The 15,737-nt window shown below is 33.2% G+C and overlaps 1 long non-coding RNA gene across 2 annotated transcripts in view; it reads left to right on the top strand.

Annotated features, from left to right (window-relative positions):
• Positions 1–15,737, top strand: part of LOC105485519 (uncharacterized) — a 251,490-nt gene that overhangs the window by 42,373 nt on the left and 193,380 nt on the right. The window contains exon 3 of one of the 2 annotated variants that reach the window (XR_011620426.1): positions 2,214–3,230. The exons of the other annotated variant lie outside the window; for it this stretch is intronic. This is a non-coding gene — a long non-coding RNA (uncharacterized lncRNA). Of the gene's footprint in view, positions 1–2,213; positions 3,231–15,737 lie in introns of those variants that run through there. 2 annotated transcript variants of the gene reach the window in all.

Genomic DNA, 15,737 nt, shown 5'->3' with positions numbered 1-15,737 from the left:
TCAAGGATAAAGGAAAAAACTGTCGGATACACAAAAGTGAAATGATAATAGGAAACTAAGCACCAAAAGAAAGAAACAACTTTTGAAACTTTGTGCAAATAAATTTGAAAACATAAAAAAAATGAGTTTCATTTTAGGTAAATATAAACAAACAATTCCAGCAAAGAGAAAATAACATTTAAAAATCAAAGACCAAATTTATTTATGAATATCGAAGCAAAAAATCTTAGATAAAAGATATACATCATCAATTAAAAGAACAATATAACTACTTAGGGCTTCTTACAATAATGCAAAAAAACAATATAATAAAATCCATCAAGATGAATCAAATTATTGACAGAAAGAAAATAACAAGTATATGTATTCTATATACTTCATATGTAATAAAAGCACTCACCAAAGAATCCATAAATCTTTTAAACAAAATATTCTTAATAAAATAGCAATAGAATAATGATATATTTAAATTTCTGGTTTGATTAAAAATATTTTTCTCCTTAAAATGAGAGAAAGATGAAGATGCTATAATTTGCCAATATTAAGCACCAATTAAACAACAGTAAGAAATAGTGGATATAAGCAGATGAGAGAAATACATATAGAATTTCTGCATATAAAATGTATTTTAATTTACAGATGATGTTAATGTTTCTCTAAAAACATAAAAGATTGATTAAAACTCTATTACAAATAATGTAACAAATTTAATCACTTTTCTAGGTATAAAGTTAACTTGCATAAATCAATTTATTCAAAAACAACTTAAAAGCAGGAGAAAATACACTAAATTATATAGTGACAAAATATGAAATACCTAAGAAAAATTATCAAGAAATATTTAGAATTTATATAAGGAAATTTTTTTAATGTTAATGAGGATTGTCAAAGAACTCAAACAAATATAGAGATAGTATATGGCTGTGAACACAAATATGACATCATTAACTTGTCAATTCATTCTAGAAACTTTAGAAATCTAAAACCAAAAATAGATTTTTAAAGATATAGACAGTTTTTTTGAGGAATACAGAAAGTGAACCAGGTATTCTAAAACTAAAAGTAAATAAAAATATCAATAATATTTCAGAAAAAATATAGAAGGGGACTATTCTTATTGGCCTTTACTTTGAATTTTAAAGCTTAAATAATAAAGACACTGTAGTTATTGTAGACAAATTAGTAGACTATAAAGTTCAGAAATAATTAAAAATATATATAATAACATCACATATTCTTCTTGGCCATTACTTTGAATTTTAAAGCTTAAATAATAAAGACATTATAGTTATTGCAGACAAATTAGTAGACTATAAAGTTCAGAAAGAATTCAAAATATGTATAATAACATTACATACAGTGAAAGTGTTATTTATAAACAATTGGTAAAGATGCGTTTTTTTAAAAGTTAGAAAAACAGGAAAAAAGGTTTGGACATCCCACGATAATTTAGAATAAATTACAAAGGGATTTTAAGATTAAATGTGAAACTAAGACCATGAAAGTTTTATAAGTTAGCAAAGGAGAATGTGGAAAGTCTTCATAAAAATAAATCAGTTGCCTTGAAAGAAATGAATGGGTGGCTTTTGTCCACATTAAACACAAACAGACTGGGAAACAAAGAAAACACTGTAAAGACAGTCAAAAAGCACTTTACAAAAGAAAATATTTATACCTCATAAAAAAGAACAAAGAGCAAATTGTCTTAATACATGAAAAGCATCTAAAGTCTGTATGAAAAATGCTTACACTCTTGCAATAAATTTAATACGAACTATGAAAAGACAGAGGAAGTGAAATATAAATGTCTCTCAAATATGAAAAATGCTACATTGAACACACAAAGGAAAGATAATATTTGCAATTATGAAAACAATACTTTATCCATAAGCTTTTAAACTATTAAACATTTTGTGAATCACTGAATTACTTTATCCATAAGCTTTTAAAATATCAAATATTTTGTAAATCACTGAATTGGAGTGAGTTTCAAGAAACAACATTCCTGGAGATATTAGAAATATATACCTTCATCTAAGAGTCTGGAAAGTTTATAAAATCCTGAAAATGTCTTGTCCAGTCAAAAACACATATGTGTGAAGTGACATTTGAAACTGAACATGTCAACAGGCAATTCTCCATAGGTCTCTATGTGTGTGCAGGTCTATGAAAAGCAGCATTAACAGTCTTTGTTCTAATCCTCTTTGTTCTAGAACCTCTTCAAAAACTTGTATCCAGTAAACATCTTTGGAAAATAGAAATAATATCTCACTCCAGAGAAATGGTAGGTTTATTTACTATACAGTCAAATAATAATAATATCTCTCTCTGGGGCAAAATTCAGGTAAACTTCCTGTCCAGGGCTTAAACTCTGAGCTCTCCTGTAACATCACCCCCTGAGTGTGCAGGCATCACTTTGCCCTCTTTAATCACTGGGGCTTTGGAAATCAGTGCAAATGTCAATTCTCCGGCTACTGCTCACGCTATGAGTAATATGGTTTTTGTCTATAGCACGAGAGTCTTGTATGTTTTGCCAGCATCCACAAAACTGTAGCATGATAAATCGTAAATCTGAGATTAAGGTCAATTTTTAGACCATTTTGATCTTGTTGAAATAGTCAATGCTTTATCATATTTAATATCGAATTGTGTCAAACCCGAAATGCCCCGCAGAAGATACAGGTTACATAAATTATATCAAAATATTTAATATTATTAAGTTATTGATCATTATGTTAGCTCTACATTTACTGATAACAAGTCCAAGATACATATTTTAAAGAAGAAAGTAATGCAAAAACATTTTGTAAAATTTGGTACCGTGTGTATAAATAGATTTTTTTAAAACATGAATTAAGAGAAACTATTTAAATTAAAAGTCATGATGAGGACTTCCAGTCCAGACTATGCACACTCATATTTTCTTCTCTTACTTGCTAAGCACAATTAAAATCAGGAAATGTGCACATTATAAACCCAGGAAATGTACAAGATAAAACAAAAGAAAACTTCTAAAAGGCATTTAGCACCTTTTAATATTTAAAGTGAGGGCCAACTGGTTGTATGCCCCAAAAGTGGAGGAGTAGCACAGGTTGCATCCCCTCAATCAGCAGCAGAAGACCACCTAGACCCATTGTTTTCCAACTGCTGCTTTAGCATCAGAAGGCAGCTATAGACTCATTCCTCTCCTGGAATGAATGTGAGTCCTTCTGGAAATACCAGGTGAATACAACACTACTTAGAAGGTGGATTAATTGGAAGCTCCAATTATTTTTATAAGTGTTCATGTCAAATAATATATTTTACCAAAAATCATGAACCTCCCATGTTCTGCCAAGAGATATTGAGGTGAACAGGCAGAACAAGCAAGACAAACAGCTATAACAGGAGGCACAGTCTGGGAAGCTTCTTGTCTCTATGAACTGAGACCCCTCCCCCACAGACATTGGGAGAGGCAGGCAGAATAAGAAAAAGAAATGCAATTTTTAGCTAGTGACTTAGACTGGGAAGCTTCTTTATTCCTTTGGGCCTAGGATTCTCCTACCCGGAAACACAGGACATCCAGAGGACACCCCTGAGGGACCCCACAATAGCTTGCTCCTACCAAGAGAAATCCAGCGTCCAGACCTGGAGAAAGGTCTTTCCCCCGCCTTTTTCTTTTTCTTTTTTTAGATGGAATTTCGCTCTTATTGCCCAAGTTGGCGTGCAGTGGCACAATCTCGGTTTACTGCAACCTCCACCTGCCGAGTTCAAGCAATTCTTCTGCTTCAGCCTCCAGAGTAGCTGGGATTACAGGCATACGCCACCATGCCCGGCTAATTTTGTATTTTTAGTAAAGATTAGGTTTCTCCACGTTGGTCAAACTGGTCTTGAACTCCCGACCTCAGGTGATCCGCCCTCCTTGTTCTCCCAAAGTGCTGGGATTACAGGTGTGAGCCACCACACCTGGCCAGGTCTTCCACTTTTTAAGATAGCAAGAGTGACACCAGATGAACCAAGTGGCCCCAAATAAAATCCCAAATGGTGGGAAAGTTAAATTGCCATAAAATTAGGTCAAGACTTGCATGCCAAAACTAAACTAGGACTCACTACATTAAAAAGTAAAATATTTTATTAGAACCTAGAGTCTTCTTACATAATAGACAAGATTCAGAATAAAATTGAAAATCACTCCTTATGTTAAGAACTTAGGAAATCACAATTTGAATGGGAAAAAAATGTCAATTGATGCCAATGTGGTGGTGCTACAGATGTTTCAGTTATCTGACAAATGTGTTAAAGGAGTCACCATAAAAATGTTTCCACATCCAATTAATAATTTTTGAACCAAATTGAAAGTAAAACTATTAAAAATAAAAATTAAAAAACACTCTCAAAGAACTAGAAAACACAGTAAAGGAAATACAAAATTGAATGGACACAATAGAAGACTAGAGTGGAGACAACAATAGCATTAGTGTAATTGAAGATAAGACAATAAATTTACCCTATCTGAACAACAGAGAAAAAACAGACTAATAATAATAATAATAATAGTAATAATAATAATAAAGAACAGCATCATATGGACTTGTGAGATAATAAAAAACTAACATAAATATAATTGGCATAACAGAGGAGAAAAGAGAAAAAGATTAGGGCTAAAAGAAATACAGTAACCTCCCCCTTATCTGTCGGAAATTTGTTGCAACATTCCTAGTGGATGCCTGAAACCATTAATGGTATTGATCTTAATTGTCATTAATTGAAACATGTTTCTGCTTATGTCTTCTACCCAAAAATTGAATGCCATTTTCATCTTCCTAAGCTCTTATCATGCACTGTGGCTATAACTTTTGCAGTTTGAGGTACAAAGACAAAACTTGCACTAATTATTTTTCCTTTTTCATGATTTTAAAGATATAAAATGTGTTCTTCCAATAAATTTTAGCAACATCAGCCTATAAGTTTTTTCTTTATTAAGCTGAGAATTTTAAAGAAGCGCTTTACTGTTTTACTCTGGAATAACCAAACTGCTACTATCACTATTGTACTTAGAGGCCATTATTAAGTACAATAAGAGTTACTTGAACACAAGCACTGTGATACCATGACAGTGGATCTGATAAAAAAAAATAGCTATTAAGTCACTAACAGGTGGATAGCATATACACCATGGATATGCTGGCTGAAGGAATGATTCATGTCTCAGATAGGTCAGAGCACACAACATGAAATTTAATCACTCTACTCAGAATGGCAAGATTATAAATTGTTTATTTCTGGAGTTTTCCATTTAATATTTTCTAACAGTTTTACTGCAGAAAATGGAAACCATGAAAAGTGAAACCATGGATAAAGGGGAGTACAGTAGTGCCTGAAACCTTCTCAAACTTGGTGAAAGGCACAAGCATATGAATCCAATAAGCTGAGTGAACCTCAAGAGATATCCATGCCAAGACATGGCATGAAATAACTGTGAAAATTATAGATAAGGAAAATAAATTGAAAACATCCAGAAAAATGAAACATTACCTATAAAATATTCCAATTTGGGTGACTATAACTTACTCATCTGAAACCATAGAGGCAAGAAGGATGTATTAAAACATGTTTTAAGTGTTGAAGGCCTGTGAACTGAAAATTCCACAACTGGCACAACTAGCCTTCAGGAATGAAGAGAAAATAAAACGCTTTAGGACAAAAAATATTTTTAAAAAAATTGTTAGCAGAACAAATAATAACATTTCGGGACAAAGAAAATTTAAAATAAAATATTGTTAGCAGAGTTATCTTTAAAGATTGGCTAAACTAAGTTCTTTAAACAGGAGTAAAAGTTAAGAGAAAGAATATTGAAATATCGAAGCAAAAGGAATAAAGGGAAGAGCAGACATATGGGTATATATAATAGATTCTAATTTCCCTCATGAGTTTATATATTGTATTTGATTATTGAAAGAAAAAATTATAACACTATCTGATACACAATGATATTTAAAAGGGGAGGAGGAAAAACAATCTAAATGGAAGTAAAGCTGCAACATTTCACTCAATGTGGTTAAAAGGTCAATACCAGTATACTGTAACTCACATATGTATATTTCAGTATATGTATTAATAAAAAATCACAACCAATCTATTATAAAACTGTGAAAAACTATACAGACATACATTCAGAATTACTTAAACAAACCAAGTCTTTAAAAAATAATATTGAAGTAACTATAGGAGGGTAAGAAAAAGAACAAAGGAGTAAGAATCAGGGGAAATCAATATAAAAAAATGATAAAATGGCGCACTTGATTGATAACAGATCAATAATTACATTAGGTGTGAGTGATCTAAATATACCATTCAAAGCTCGGTAGAGCTGCTTAAAAATATAATCCAACTGTATGCTAATATATAATATTACAGGTATAAAGTATGTATAATCAAATGTTAATAAGTCATCAAGTATTAAAATAACCAGAGATGAAGAAGAACATTATATAGTATTAAAAGGATCAACCTATCAGGAACAAGTAACAATTCTAAGTGTACATGTATCACAAAACAGAGCCTCAAAATACATGAAGTAAAACTGAGAGAACTAAAAAAAAATATGAGTTCACGAGTATATTTGGGGACTTTAATATACCCTCTCCACATCAGCAATGACTGGAGCTTCTAGAAACATTCAGCAAGGTTATGAAACATCTGAATAATGCAATCCACTAACAGGACATCTTTGACATATATGAAAGAGTTCACCCAATAACGGCAGACTATTTTTTTCACATGTTTACGGGACCTTAAGATAGAACATATCCTGGGCCATAAAATAGTCCTCAACAGATTTAAAAGAAATGAAATGTGATACCCTGTATGTTCTGTGACCATAATAAAATCAAACTAAAACACAAAATAACAGAAGGAAAAAAATACATAAATATACTAAACGTAGAAAATAAACTACAAAATGATCCATGTGTCATTTGTCAGAGAAAGTTTTCAATAAAATTTTAAATGATTATATAACTGAATGAAAATAAAAACACAACATGGCAAAATATGAGGAATGCTGAGAGAAAAATATATAGCACTAAATGCTTACATTAAAATGTGAAAAGCTCTTGAGTCAATAATTTCAGTTCCTTAGGGAACTAGAAAATTAGTAAAACATTACAGAAAAACAATGAATCAAGATATCTTTTCAAAGAAATTAATAAAATTGCTATATCTCCAATGAGACTGACAGAGAGAGAGAGAGGAAGAGAGAGAGAGAGAGGAATCCAAATTATCAACATTAGGAATGAAATACAGGACACCACTACTGATCCTGCAGCCATTAAAAAGGTGTTTAGAGAATTCTATTAACAACTATACACTCATACATTTGACAGATTAGAAGAAATGGAACAATTTATTGAAATCACCAACTACTAAAAACTCAACCAAAATTTAATAGACAATTGAACATCCTATAAACATCAAAAGTAAGAAGTTAGTAGTTAAAAAACACCAGAAAGAAGGATTTTCATGATCCTATGTTATCACTGGAGACAACAAACATTAAAACAGGAATTAACACCAATTGTAACTGTTTCATCAAGAACATAGACATAAAGGAAATGTTCCCCAGCTCATTATAGAGGAGCAGTATTACCCATATATCAACACAAAAAGAGTAGCAGAAAAGAAAACTATAGACAAATTTCTATCCTGTACTTAGCCACAAAACCCTCAACAAAACACTAGCAAGCCAAATGTGAAAATATATAGGAAGAGTTACACAATGCTACTATGTGGGATTTATCCTTTTCTGCAAAGGTGGTTCAACATTGAAAAATCTATCAATGTAATCCACCATAGCAACAAGCTAAATAATAAAAAGTACATGATCATATCAATGGAATCACAAAAAGTACTTGACAAAATCCAACATCCTTTTATGCTAGAGACTTGAAGTAAATTATGATTAGTGGAGTACTATCTTGACTTGGAAAAGAGCATCTAAAACAAACATAAAAACAAAACCCTACATTTAACATCCACCTAACATAGGGAGCAAGGCACCAGTCTTATTCAACACAAGAGTAAAAGGTCTAGCCTCTGAAGGAAGCAAAAATATTAATAACAATGTAGTGCACACCTATTAGGAGAGAAAAAAATAACATTATCTCTCTTTGCAGACAATATGATTTTTTACACAGAAGACCTCAAATGTCAACAAAACATTAATAAGTGAGTTCTCTGCAAGGTCATAGGACACAAGACCAAAACAAAACAAATAAAAAACTATTCACATTTCTGCATAATAAGGACTATACAGAAAATGAATTTCAAAAATGTCATGCTATTTATAATCCTTCCAAACACAATTACTTAAATATAAAATTAACATAGGTGAGATTTATATGCTGACAATCACAAAATGATGGTGAAAGAAATCAAAGAAGACCATAATAAGTGGAGAGATATACTGTATTCAGGAGTTGGAAGACACGATCAAGTAATGATGCCAGTTCTCCATTAAATTATCTGTAAGAGTAATACAATTAATATCAAAATTAGAGCCAGAAGTTTTTGAAGCCATCAACAAGATAATTCTAAAATTTGTATGGAAGTTACAGTCCACAGCATGACAAAGGTGAATAACATGGGAGAAATCCCACAACTGGACATACAGCTACAGAAGTGAAAACACTGAGGTATTGGTAAAGGCACAGACATGTAGAACAATGCAACGGAATAAATAACCCAGAAAGAAAATTGCATAATTATGTTCAACTTATTTATGACAAAGATGGAAACTATTTAATGGAAGTATAAACTTTTCACCAAATGTTGCTAACATAGTTGGATATTTATAACCCCATAAAAGGAATGTCAACCTATAATTCATACTTTATATAAAATTCAACCAAAATGAATGAGACACTTAAATGTAAAACACAAAATTGTAAAACTTTTAGAAAAAAAGTCTTTGGGTTCTAGAGCAGTGCAAATATATCTTAAAATTGATACCATAGCTCAACACAAATGAAAAGAAAATAAAAGATCAATTGGACTTAACCAAAATCAAACACTTTTGCTCTGAAAATTCCCATGTGAAGAAGAATATATTGACATGTCACATACCCATCAAAGGATACAGATATTGTAGTTAGAATATATAAAGGAGTCTAAAATTCCAACAATAATAAAACACACCAATTAGAAAATAAGCAAAAGGCATGAACAGGCATTTCATAGAAGCAGAAATGCAGATAGAAGAGAAAAAAAAAAACTAAGAGATGTTCAATGTGATGAATCATTATGAAATGCAAATTAAACCCCACTGAGATATCATGTATGTGGATCAGAGTGACTAAATTAACAAAAATAGTAAAAGTATCAAATGCTGGTGAGGATGAGTTGAAACTGGGGATAAATTGAAACTGAATTGAAACTGCTTATGGAAATATAAAATGCTACAGTTACTCTGGAAAACAGTTTGTTTGGTTCCTTGTAAAAGCAAACATTCAATTACCATATGACCCAGCAATTGCACTCTTGGGCATTTTTCCCAGGAAAAAAAAAAAAAAAACTTATGTTCATACAAAAACCTGTATATGAATGTTTGTGCTAGTATTACATAAAAACAAATCTGGAGTGTACAAAGGGAGACTTTATTTGGAAAGACCATTGCAATAGGAAAATATGCTGAAGCCAGGAACTTCAAGCAGCATCTCAAACACAAATAGAAAAAGACCCTTTTTAATAGTGTAGGAGGTAAGCGGAGCTCAGCAGAAACTTTTAAGGGGAAGTTGGCAAGCAATGAGAAATGACTACTAAGATCTGACAATGTGCCTCACAGTAATCAGCCAATTAGAATACATTGGCAGTGGAACATGTTCCCCTTTTTAGAACTCGCTCAGTCTTGGAAAGAAGTACAGTTCAGGGGCATATAGGGAGTCCATAATGTTGACTATAGTTTGGTTATGACAAACAGGAGGTAAGAAATGGGCTGTTGTAAATACTTGGTTAGTTCACCCCATTATTTTAGACTGACAAGGTCGGTTCTTAAACGTTATTAGAGATGAAATAAGAATCATTGTGAGGTTGAGATTTAACCAAGTGGTTTTCAGGGGATGAGCTGGCCTTCATGCTTTCTTGGCCTTTAAAGACTAGCGGTATCATCTGTTGACTTTGCTATCTTCTTGGAGCATTTGAGGAAGTTAGGCATTTAATGAAAGGTATACCTAGAGGTTTAATAAATAGAACTATTATTAAAAGTTGAATAAAGGGATAAGAAACAATTTTAGAGATCTGAAGGCAGGCTGTTGAAAGGCTTCTAGAATACGGAGCCCAAATGTAAATTGAGTGAGGCTGGTGGAATGAGGATGAGAGTGGCAAGCCCATGTATTTTGCAGTTAGCTGTCTGAATACATTTCATTTTGGGGATGGCAGAGATATCAGAGATATTTTGGGGAATATATGCACAATGATCATTTCTGACTACTGCACAGAGGTCTAGGATTGAAGCCTCTGGAGTTTGGCAGCAGTATTGGCAGGAAGGCATACAATGTGAACACTTTTCCCACAGGATTTAAGATTACTTTCTTTGTGATATGGCTTGTAAAGAACAAGGTCTCTACTACTGGAGGAAAAGCAGCCTCAATCTGTTGGTGACAAATACGCATGTAATTAATAGCTTCCTGGAAGCATTTTATAATGTCCAAATTTTTATGGGTCAGCTTTCTGCTATTTTTTAATGGAGCAGTTGCCGTGACCAAGCAGGAAAGGACAGAAGAGCAATCAGGACTAAAGATAAAAACTTGGGTTACAAAGATTGACTTTTTGTGTCAGTTTATAAAGTTATGATTGTAATAATCTATTAGCTCTCATTATTATTTCATGTGACTGGGGATTACGAGGACAATGCAGTTTTTGGCATGAAGAAAAAACTCAAATTTCTTGGATGGTTTTACTGGTGAAAGAGAATTAATCATGCAAGGAACACTTTCTTTGATAAAAGTTTAGCAACTTAATAACAGCATTGGTCCCCTAAAAGTTATAGTTTCCAGGCAGTGAGAGAACATGCAAATGAAATTAAAAACACATTTATAATTATGAGATTTAAGGAACTGGATAAAATCTAACTGCAAATTTGAAAAAAAAAGGTCTTAAATAACTGTATAATAAAAATTCATAGATAAGTGATACTCAATTGTAAATTGCTGGTCTAGACTATATTGTATTTAAATTAAAGAGGTATAATTATGGCCAATTTATCATTTAAAGAAGTAATTGATAAATATTATATTAAATTTAAGAATATTTTAACAGTACATATTGGATATACAGAAGATTAATCATCTTTTTTGACAGCACATTCTATGTAATTTGCATAGTATTAAGTAAATTAAACTATTTTTTAGCACCACTATTGTTAGAAGGTGAAAGGACAAATCATTTGTGATTTCCTGGTGCTCTCTAGGAAATACAAAAGTTAGATTTATGTGTAAAAGTTGTTATTCAGTATTTAATTTGGGGAAGGCAAAATGTCAAAAGTTGTCCAGAGGTTTGAACCCTTGGTTAAATGAGACCATGGGTCACTAAGAACCTATACTTGGCCTATACTTGGCTACCTATACCTTTATTTATTTATTTATTTATTTATTTATTTATTATTTTTTGAGACTGACTTTCACTCTGACGCCCAGGCTGGAGTTCAGTGTCGTGATCTCGGCTCACTACAACCTCCACCTCTGGGGTTCAAGTGATTCTCCTGCCTCAGCCTCTCGAGTAGTTGGGATTACACATGCCCACCACTATGCCCAGCTAATTTTTTGTATTTTTAGTAGAGATAGGGTTTCATCATGTTGGCCAGGCTGGTCTTGAACTCATGACTCCATGATCCGCCCTCCTCAGCCTCCCAAAGTGTTGGGATTACAGGCGTGAGCCACCGCGCCCAACTTTGGTTACCGCTTTAGTCACAGTGACAATAAACTGTTTTAAAAATAAGCATGTGAGGCAACATGATTATAAAAAAACGCTCACTCTTTGTAATAGAAGACTTTAAAAAAAAAATCAAGGACCTAATAAAGTCAACCTAAAAATTGAAAACAATTCTGATCAAACAGAATCTCTGCCTTCTAGGCAGATTAATTAGAGGGTTGAAAAAACAAATACACACTTCTACAACTTCTTTTTAGTAGTAGACTGATAATCCAATAACATTTTAACAGCAAGAAAACCAAATTCTAGTTTTGTATGAGTACATTATTTAATATTAAAGTTTTTTTTAATCTCATAAATAAACCTATTACCAGCTTTGACTATGACAAATAAAATTCCGTTCATCCGAAACCTTACTAACTTTTTATGTTAGTTTAAGTTTTACCTTCTATCTTTTTTATTTTTAAAAAATTCTGGAACAATTCACTGTATTTTATGATGAAATTAGTCTTTTTTCCCTTAAACACACACACACATACACACACATGCGCGCGTGCAAGCTCTCTCTCTCTCTGCCTACCTTGTGTACTTTAATTTACCCAAAGTCTAGGGTTTTAAGTTAATAAAAGGTTTGAAAACTGTCCTTAAGATGACATATTAATGACATATTGTACATAATTATGTTGAAATAAAGTTGTCAGAATAGTGACTCCATTTTGTTACATGTATTTTTCTATTTTGATAATGACTACCATCTAGTATAATGCTTGTTCTTGTGGGAAAAATTCAGGTTCAAGAGACATTGATAGTGAAACTGAAATATCTCCTTATATATAAAGTATACTTTTCCCTGTGTAGCTCCTTTTTAGTTCTTTCTTTATCCAACATTAGACAAATAGAAAACAGTGATGATTGCTTGTTATCTCTTTCTTTTGGCCTTTTTATGTTATTTTACATAAATTGAAGGTACTGGTAATCTACAAATCTTGCAATTAAGACCCAAAATTTCTTTTTATACAGTAATAGGCAAGCGTGAATAATTACTGAAGAATATACCTAGAAATGCATGGACTTTGTTTTTTGGTTTTACATTTTAAAAGTTCTCCGTAAATAGCATTCTTTCTTTCAGAAATGAACTGATTGTTTAGTGCTGAATGGTGAAGTTTGGACTGCTTTCAAATGTATCAGGAATAAGACTGCCACCTTGGTTGCCACTATATCGACTCACTGATTTTCTGTTATGATCAATGCGATGGGCCTGGAATAATAACTACGAGATGAAATTACAATAAATGAAGATGTTACATGTTCAAACTCTGACAAAAAAAGTACCTGTATAAGTTTAGAAAGCATACTCTCAAGTAGAATAAAAATATGTTTATTTTATACTTAATATTGAAAACACAGAACACATAGCTATTTGTATTAAACCAATAATAGTATACTTTTTTGCCAAAGATTATATTAATGTGAACTAGGATTTTTGAAATATTTGGGTAAGTTTTATAATAGTATTTTTTCACATTGAAAGTATTAGTAGTTCAGTGTTTTACTTAATTTCTGAGAGTTTTAGTAATATTGAGTTTAGATAAATATTTATGTACTTTTAACCAAATAGTCTAGAGCAACCTTAGGAATTTTTCAAGCTAATTTGGTACTGCCATTCAGAGGTAAGAAAATATCACACATATATCAGATAAATATATATATACATACATTAATACATATATATACAGGTGAACATAAAGACAGACACAAATAAGGTCATAGCTTTAATTCTAAAATTTAAGCTATGAGTCAGGCATAAATACAGAAATACAGGAGACATTGGTTATATAACAGAGTTGGCTCACCAATGTTTGTGAAGGAAACTTAAGACCTTCTTTGCCCTGACATGTAATCTCATGGTTTGGATGACACCACATGACCATCTGGATGTCTCCAGTATTCATCAGAGTGGGATAAAACATACAATCTATTTCAAATGATTTTTTTTTCAGCTATAGGTGGCTGCTTTGGGAATCCCTAGGTCCCCAAAATTCCTTAATGGAGGCTGGATGCACAAAGTTCTAGTGACTTAAGGAGGTAAGGACCTGGACTGAGAGGAGAAAAGTCTGTCAAGGTGGCTAGATGTGTGACGGAGGTAGGGATATTGAAGGAGAACAGTTCAAGAGATTCAGGGACCTGAAGGGAAAGTCAAAGGTGGTTACAAAGGAGGAAGGAGGAACAGGGATGATGAGAAAGCAGAGGTTTAGATGAACCAGTTAGGGAAGATCTCAAATTTGCTAAATAGATTATTAAAGTTTAAAAATATCCTCTGTAAATTTTTGCCATTTTAAAGACATTAGAGAGAATTAGTGCCAGAACAGCAGAGCATACAGGCAACAAATGTAAAACATGGTGAACACCAAGTAGATTGAGAGTTACCACTTGAAGAAAGACAATAATTTAGTTAAAAAGGAGCAAAGGAAAAAAAGTTTTTCTAGAAAGTTCCATGCACAATCCTGACTGGGAGTAAAGGAGTCTCTCACACAATCCTTGTTATGGTACTGAAGGGCCTGCTGTATACAATCTATAGAAATTGAACCAGGAAAAGCAGAGGCCTCATGAAAGAGCAAGGAATTTCCTACTTTAGAGTCAGGAGTAAACCCCAAGAAGATGCAAGAAGACTTTCATCCAGGAAGTTTCTTGCTCAAATAAAAAAGAATGCAGTAGAACCTGTTGTTGCCAGGTGTTATGGACAGCAGCAAGATGCAGGAGGGTAGTGGGTGTGGCTGTTAAAAGAGGGAACTTTGCTTTGCTGGAAATATTCAGTATCTTTTCCATGATGATGGATACAGAATCTACACAGATAATAAAAATGTATCAAGCTTACACACACACACACACACACACACACACACACACACATATACTGGGAAATTTGCATAGAATTTGTGGATTGTATCAATATCTATATCTATTTGTGATATAATATAGTTTTGTAAAATGTTTCTATTGAGAAAAACGGGACAAAATACACGAGGAATCTCTCTGTATTATTTCTTACAACTGTATGTGAACCTACAATTACTCAGTAAAAATTTCAATTCAGGCCAGGCACAGTGGCACATGCCTGTAATCCCAGCACTTTGCAGGGCCAAAGCAGGTGAATTACCTGAGGTCAGGAGCTTAAGACCAGTCTGGCCAACATGGCAAAACCCCATCTCTACTAAAAATACAAAAATTAGCCTGTCATGGTGGTGTGGCACCTGTAGTCCCAGCTCCTCAGCAGTCCAAGGCTGGAGAATCACTTGAACCTGGGAGGTGGAGTTTGCAGTGATCCAAGATCACACCACTGCACTCCATGCACTCCAGCCCAGGAGACAGAGCAAGACTCTGTTAAAAAAAAAAAAATCAAATCAAAGAAACAAACAAAATATAACAAGAAAACAAGGTGAGTTCTGAGAAACCAGTCCATAAAAATGATGACTATGAACCAAGTGGGGTGGCTCACACCTGTAATCCCAGCACTTTGGGAGGCCCTGTCTTGTGGATTCTTGAACCCAGGAGTCTCAAAATATCCTGAGGAACTTGGTGAGACCCCTCTCTAGAAACATACAAAAATTATCAGGGTGTGGTGGTACAAACCTATACTACTTGGGGAGCTCAGGCCAGAGATGGAGGCAGGAGGCTGAGGCAGGAGGATCACCAGAGTCTGGGAGGCGGAGGTTCCTGTGAGCCGAGATTGTGTCGTAGCACTCCAGCCTGGGGGACAGAGCAAGACTCTGCCTCAAAACAAAACAAAACAAAACAAAACAAAAAGAATGATAAATATGGCACCACGGATGCTA

This window comes from Macaca nemestrina, chromosome 2 (genome assembly GCF_043159975.1).
Source record: "Macaca nemestrina isolate mMacNem1 chromosome 2, mMacNem.hap1, whole genome shotgun sequence".
Classification (NCBI taxonomy): domain Eukaryota; kingdom Metazoa; phylum Chordata; class Mammalia; order Primates; family Cercopithecidae; genus Macaca; species Macaca nemestrina.
Note: the sequence above shows the minus strand (reverse complement) of the source record. Positions and strands in the feature narration are given on the sequence as shown.